The sequence below is a fragment of the Styela clava genome, chromosome 4 (assembly GCF_964204865.1).
Source record: "Styela clava chromosome 4, kaStyClav1.hap1.2, whole genome shotgun sequence".
NCBI lineage: Eukaryota > Metazoa > Chordata > Ascidiacea > Stolidobranchia > Styelidae > Styela > Styela clava.
Window position 1 is genome coordinate 21,030,578 of NC_135253.1, and position 7,750 is coordinate 21,038,327.

Sequence of the window (7,750 nt, forward strand, 5' to 3'; positions counted from 1 at the left end):
AATTACCAATGACCACTTTTTTTTAAAAAACAGTAGTGATAGAAAGAATATTAATAAGTAATAGATAGAAATCATTTGCCAACCATAAGTCAAGTATCTGAATAAATTAGCAGCGCACATATTTCTTGTCATAATCATGGGATCATTCAAATGACTAACAATACACTTTCAGTCTGCAGAAAGTACGGGAGAGACCTGATGGCTAACTGGCAATGTTGGGTCTAGTAGTTCAGAAATCAATTATTGGATAGAAAAAAATATTCAAATACATATGATTGGAAATACCTAATTCCCTATTAAAGTTTCGAGTTGAATAATCTTTACCCTAATCGTTTTAGCAAAACAAGAAAACCAAATTGTTGGATGACTAACCCATTCTCTCGCAGAAGCATATCGAGTTGCTTGTCATAGGGTACAACCAATATAGCGTCGTCTCATTAATTCCGGACAAGTTTTGGGCTTATTTGCAGCCGAGTTTGGACACATTAATGGCCGTTACCTATTATTATATGCTATCATTATTCCTTTATATTTCGGTATTGCTTTCATATTTTCTTAATCGATGAATTCATTTTAAATATCCCTATTCAAGTTTGTTGGAAATATCAACTACGTTTTTGAACCGACAAAACAAATTAGCCTATATTGACTAATTCTATCTTATGTCGATGAGTCGGAGTCAAGGATTGTTTACTTTATTTTTAGTCAGAGTTTTTTGTTCAAATCTACCGATGGTGGCAAAGAGAATCAAAAAATACCTATAAAACTAAATCTTTAAATTGCTACATAAATCTCTGAACATTCTGCTACAGTGTGCAATTCCCCACCCCACCGTTTTTGAAAATTAATGGATACGCCTATGAATGCATAAATTTTTTAATGCTTCTTATGATAGTCCAAGACATCTAACATGACCCAAATAAAAATCAAAAAAGTCATCAAACATTATTGTTGTAGGATATTTTATTATTTTATACTTTTCTACTACTATATATTCTATTCTATACTTTTCTCTGGTTGCATTGATTCTTCCTTATTGCAAGCTTGGTGATGGAGACTCTTGAAAAATAAAATTGAAAATGATTTTGCTGTTATGATTTCATATATTAAATCCTTTGACACGCATGAATAATTACCAACAAAATCAAAGTTTTGACTCTCAGTTCAGACTTTGTGTTGACAAACATAGGCAAAATTTTAATGGACAGAAATTTGACTACAAATTACAGAACACAATTTAAAAAATGAAAATAATCTTGTTAAAATTTGAGTTTATGAAAATTTACCTCCATAATAACAAAGACCCTCATAACATATGTAGTCGAAATAGCAGTCCCTATCGGTTGTGCAACCTGCGTTAAAGACAAGTTAGAAAGATATTAAAACTAAGACATTCACAACAACTGGTAAGCCAAATAGCGAAGTGCAAAAAATGGTGATCAAAATATTTAGGTATTTCTGCTGATTATGATCATATTCGATCTTCAATTTAAAGTTAGTATAATGTTTAGTAACTTTTTATTTTCTTAATTATAAATTTTTTTGCAAATAAATGGGTGTTAAATATCGACAAAATCGGATCGGCTCAATTTTGCCTGAGTCAAAAATTCCTTATAAACGAAGAGAAATGAATAAAATACCATCAAAATAAACTTGTTGGTAGTTGAGTTCATAAACTAATGAATTGGCTATTTTTATCGAATACGGGACGACGGGAAGTGTAGAAATTGAAATTTCCGTTTTGTAATATTGAAAATTTACTTTCAATATAACGAAGACCCATACAACATAATTCGTCGGAAGAGCAGTCCCCATCGGTTGTGCATTCCGCTTTAAAGCAAGGGTTAGAAAGATATTAAAAGACATTCACAACAATCTGGTAACATATTCGATCTTCAATTTAAAGATAGTATAATGTTTGGTAACTATTTAATTTCAGACTAATAAGTTTTCTCCGCAAATAAAAAAAACACACATTCCGGTGCAAGACTATGCGAAGTAAATGAGTCATGAACGTTAGTCTGATATAACATAGGTAATTTCAGACAAAAATACAGTTTAAACTTGAGTTTTTTTGAGCGTTGGCTATGGACAAACTAGGCTGGGCCTAGTTTGGGTCTCGCTTAGGTTAAGAAATTCATCTTACACAAGGAGCAATAAATAAAAAAAGACCTATAGACTTGTAGGTAGTTGACTTTATGAACCAAGGATGTAGCATAAAATTGGCCCACATGCTGCTAGCAATGAATTCTTAATGACATTTGGTTATTAGTATCGAATGAGGGACGATAATATTTGATAGAAATAAAAGTTCTGTTCCGTGATATTAGAAATTTACCTTCAATACCACAAACGCCACTTTCGCAAAATTCGTCAGAATCACAGTCCGTATCACTCCTACATTCTGCGTTGAAGACAAATTAGAAATATATTAAAACTGAGAGAAGCGTTGATCGACAGTTTTAGGCATTTATGATTGGTAATATACTGAATATGGAAATATGGAGTCTCTAAGAGTGAATGTGTGGTATAGCGTACAATGTTCATATAATTACATTCGTTTGTGTGATGGGGTGTAAACAAAATTATTACCGCATGGTAAAATATTTTTTGAGCGGGTGGACTTAAAGCTATTCCGAAGAAGTAATATTTTATATACAATTTTCGTTTGAACATTTTCAACCCTCGAGATGTTATTGATGCATAATATTAGAATTTACCTATACAACTTCCCAGTTTGGCATTGCAAAATCGTCCACCACCGCAGTCTTTGTCTTCGTAACATGCTAGATAGAATAAAATAAATTGAAATATTCTGTAACTGAGCCATTCACGACAGTTTTCTAAGACAAACATTGGTCATGCCGAATAATTAGTAATCCATAGTTTTAGTTAAATCTGATTGGGTACTTAATAGGAAAATGATGTATGTTGTGAAACCATTCATTTAGAATTAGTTCATGGCATTTTTCGATTGAAAATTTTACTGCAAGGTATAAATGTTGCAATTCCCTTTGCACAGGTGCTTCGGCTCGAACGAAATTATGAGTTCCGTTTGGGGTGTGAGTTTGATATAAAAAAGACTGATTCTGTACATCATTATCAATAATCTTCAGAAATTTTTAAACGAAAGTTTTAGGGATAAGTTGGTAGTTTAGTATTGAACCAATGATGTAGCATAAAAGTGTTTAGCATGCTGCTAGCGATGAAATCGCAATGATATTTAGTTATTTGTACCAAATGAGGGACGATGGTAATTGTAGGAATTAATATTTCTATTTCATAATATAAAGAAACTACCTTTAGTAGGACAATACCAAATATGACGCATATTGCAAAATTTGCCACAAACAGTTCAATTTAAATGGCAGTATAATGCTCAATAAATTTTTAATTTTATACTAAATCAATTTTTATTTGGTATGATACAATCGAGGTCTTCGCAACTACATAAACACATTTCTCTGCAAAACCCAGAAACATAAAGTTATCAAATACAACAGATTAATAGGTTGTTCGTCACGCATAAGTAATTTCCAACAAAAATACATTTTCAATTTAACGTATGTTTGAGTGTTGGCAATGAACAAAACAATCTCGACTCAATCTTGCTTGAGTCAAATTTGATCTTAAATAAGGACCAATAAATGAAATACAACAATGACCTTGTTGGAGGTTCAGTCCACGAACCAATGATATAGCATAAAAGTGGTCCTCATGCTGCTAACGATGCAGTCTTAAAGACATTCAGGTATTTTTGTCGAATTAGGGAAGACGATTATTTTTGGAATTGAAGTTTTTGTTTAATAATATTAAAATAATACTTTGATATTTACAAACACCCGCATAGCACCTTTCTTCAAAATCACAGCCTTTATCTGTCGCACAATCTGCGAAAAATTAGAAACATATTAAAATTAAGACATTCAAAACAATCAGGTAAGCCAAATATCGTAGTGCAAAAATGGTGATCAACAGTTTTAGCTATTTATGATTGGTATTATACTGAATATGGAAATAGTCGATCTTTAATTTAATTGAGACTAAAATTAATACCGTATCATAAAATATTTTTGACTCGTAAAGACTTAGAAGTTATTCCGAGGAAGTGCTATTTTATATACAACTTTCATTTGAATATTTCTCAGTCAATTTTTTTTATATTGAAATTGTCTCATACCACCACCACCATCGGTCATGTCGAATAATTAATTGGTCCTTGATAGTTTTAGCTACATGTAATTATGTATTATGTTGAATAAAAAATGCACGATGTAAAACAATTAATTTAGATAGAAGTGAAAATTTTGCTGCAAAGTATATTTGTTAAAATTCCTTTAGGACTGGTGGTTCGGCTCAACTGAAAGATTTCTAAAATAAATTCCGTTCAGGTTGGGTGTGGGATTGATATATAAATGACCAATCCTGGACATGAGTATGAATAATTATGAATATAAAATCAGTCAATTTTCAATTTAAATGATAGAATAATGTTAGTAACTTTTCAATTTTAGACGAATGTATTTTTGTATGGTATGAGACAATTTCAATATGAAAAAAATTGACTGAGAAAGGAAAGTAGTAAAATTCGCCAGTTTGACATACTGTTCGTCGTACACGAGTAATTTTCAAAAAAATACAGTTTTAAATTTTTTTTATATAACAATAAACTTGTTGGTAGTTGAGGTCATAAACCAATGATGTAGCAATAAAGTGATCCGCATGGAGCGATGGAGTCTTAATGATATTTAGTTATTTACCTACAGTACGACACTCATCAAAACGCTCATCACAAATTTGGTCAGAATCACAGTCTGTGTCTTTTTCACATTGTTTCTCGGCTCCCAAATAAAAGACAAATTAGAAACGTGTTGCAACTGATTCTTTCACAAAAACACGATAAGCCAAATACAATGGTGATCGATAGTTTCAGCTATATATTACCAGTATTATGCTGAATAATACCATAGACGATTTTCAATTTAAATAGTAGTATGATGTTTAGTAATCCCAGGCAAATGAAATATTGAGAATTAGAAATATAAAAATTTAATATGAGCAAACGTTTCTACATATTATCAAGCTTGAACATTGGGTAATCATTGGAAAAGTGATGTTTAATAGGTCTCTTTAGTTATTTAAAACGAATATCTTGTTTAATTTTATATTCACTAACAATGACATTTGAAGCAGTTTTCTCAAAATTTTGACGTCGTTTAGCTAGAGCGAAAAATGATTTGGAATACTTTGCACGCAGTTTCATATCCTAAAATAATTTTAAATTGAAGCAGTTCTTGCAAAACGTCTTATGTAGGAAACGACTAGCTATTGAGCACAATTTTGCTGGAAGTAGAAATTCCTAGAACGTTTTCTACAAATTCTTTAATAACCGCTCGAGGACGCGGTATTAACGGTTTTTGTTACTTATTGCTTGGAATTCTAACTTTAGGTCAGCTACGGGGCATAGCCATCAATATTCATCTGGTGCTTCCAGACAAATATTAGGCAAATGAAATATTGAGAATTAGAAATATAAAACTTCAATATGAGCAAACGTTTCTACATATTATAAAGCTTGAACATTGGGTAATCATTGGAAAAGTAATAAAACAAATATCTTGTTTAATTGAAGCAGTTTTCGCAAAATTTTGAAGTCGTTTAGCTAGCGTGAACAAGGATTGGAAATACTTGGAACGCAATTTTACATCCTAAAATAATTATAAATTGAAGCAGTTCTTGCAAAACGTCCTAATTAGGAATGCAGGAAACGACTAGCTGGTGAGAACAATTGTGCCGGAAGTAGAAATTCTTTCACCGTTTTCTACAAATTTGTTGATCACTCCGCGAGGACGCGGTACTAACGGTTTTAGTTACTAATTGTTCTGCATTCTAACTAATAGGCCAGCTCCTCGGTATAGCCATTTTTATTCAGATGGTGTTTCTAGACTATTCGCTGCTTTGCGTGATCTTTAATTGAATATTGTGAATATAACCAAGGACGAAACGTTGAGTTTTTAAAACATTTTGCGCGTGTATATTCAAAAAATTCCAAATTCAAATCTGCTATCATATTTTCTAATTTGATAAAAAATAAGTAAATCGTTATCGTCTTAAACATTCATGGAGTTTAACTAGAAGAGTGACTTCTAATGATATAATATAATGATTACCACGATGTCATGCTTTGGCATTCCACCTCAGAACAGAAATGGCCTGCTGGTCAACGGTTTAAAACAGACATGACGGGCTATTCACTTACCTTCGTTAACTATTATGTGATACGAAAGCCTCAACATTTTCGCAAAAATCAGAATAGGAATCTTCGATTTCATTTTACTACTTGCTCTGCATTCTAACTAATAGGTCTACTCGGCGTAGCCATTTTATTCAGATGGTGTTTATGGACAATACACTGGTTTGATTAAATGGGTTATGAATATAGGAATAAGAAGCTTCGCCATAAAATGAACAAAATGGCCACATATTCGACGAAAGGGCGAACGAAGCACATGGAATGTAATGAAAATACTCAAATATATGGTCACGAAATAGATATGCAATTTTCCAGAGTAGTCTATCAGTACCGTACCACAGCTGAACACCAAAAATCAACTTTCACTGACTTCATTACACACACTAAAAACAAACCCCATACCATCCACAGAAAGTTTTTTGAAAAAAATAATTCTAGCAAAAAAATAAAATTTATAACCATTGAAAATTTCAAAGCAATTAGTCCAGTAGTTATAAAGAAAAGGGTACTTATGTAGTATGTCAACCAAGACGGGGACACTGAGAGGTAAGTATGTCTACCAGGTTGGGGCCAGGCCATAATTTTACAATCTCAAAAGAGACGAAGCAAGAAATTTTCAAAAACGATATTCTTAAATTTGTAATTGCCAAGTTAAACCATAACAGACAGTCATGTTTTAAAAGTCGTGAGGGTCTAAAATGCGTTTCAAGCTACGAAAATTGATATGTATGGTACAAAAATATGTATTTGTTTACATTTTAAAAATGATGTGTTTGTGAAGGGGGAAGGGGGTTTGGGGTATTAGAAATGAGATCATTTACTTTGCAGTATATAGACGTTAGCTTGTTTCCATGACGTATAGTCACAAATCCAACCGCAGTCGATCAAAAATCACTGGGTATTTACATGTGCATACATAAGGATATATTTTTTTGATATATTATACGCACCCGAACATAATAATGTGCAGGTCGTGACACATATACCTCAAATGCTCTCATCTGCATTATTTGTGTCATTGTAAAACTCTAGCTAGCGTCTCCCAGGAATATAACCTGATATCAGTATTTAGGTCTGTAAATTATGTTTTTCTAGAGATATGCATTCAATAAATTTGTTCGCGCGGCGCTTAATGCGGCGTCACAATGCTATTATATTTCCGGAATATCAATTTCAGTACTTTTTATCATTTATTTATTGTTTCATATTGAGATTTGAGAGTCCGGCCTAGTAACATATTCTAAAAGATGCAACTGCCGCTGATAAAAGTAATTGCCTCCCCCTGGTATATATAAAAATATAATCTTTCCTATATCATTCCAAATTCGCCAAGACTTCTAACCGTTCAGCTACTACCGCCATCAGCAAACCATGCGCTAAATAACAGGACTTAAGGCTTCGCTTGCCGCAGCCTATCGAGCAATCACAGAAAAGGAAACTAAATCAAAATAGTTTGTGGTGTAGAATTATTCCAGCTGACAATACATCAAACGCGTT

At 32.5% G+C, this 7,750-nt stretch overlaps 1 long non-coding RNA gene across 1 annotated transcript; it reads right to left on the reverse strand.

Annotated features, from left to right (window-relative positions):
* Positions 1-1,339: 1,339 nt before the first annotated feature.
* Positions 1,340-4,811, reverse strand: LOC144422220 (uncharacterized). Its single transcript, XR_013475212.1, has 3 exons — positions 3,825-4,811; positions 2,721-2,786; positions 1,340-2,404 (listed from the first exon to the last, which is right to left on the reverse strand). It is a non-coding gene; the product is annotated as an uncharacterized LOC144422220 (long non-coding RNA).
* Between the last annotated feature and the right edge of the window lie 2,939 nt (positions 4,812-7,750).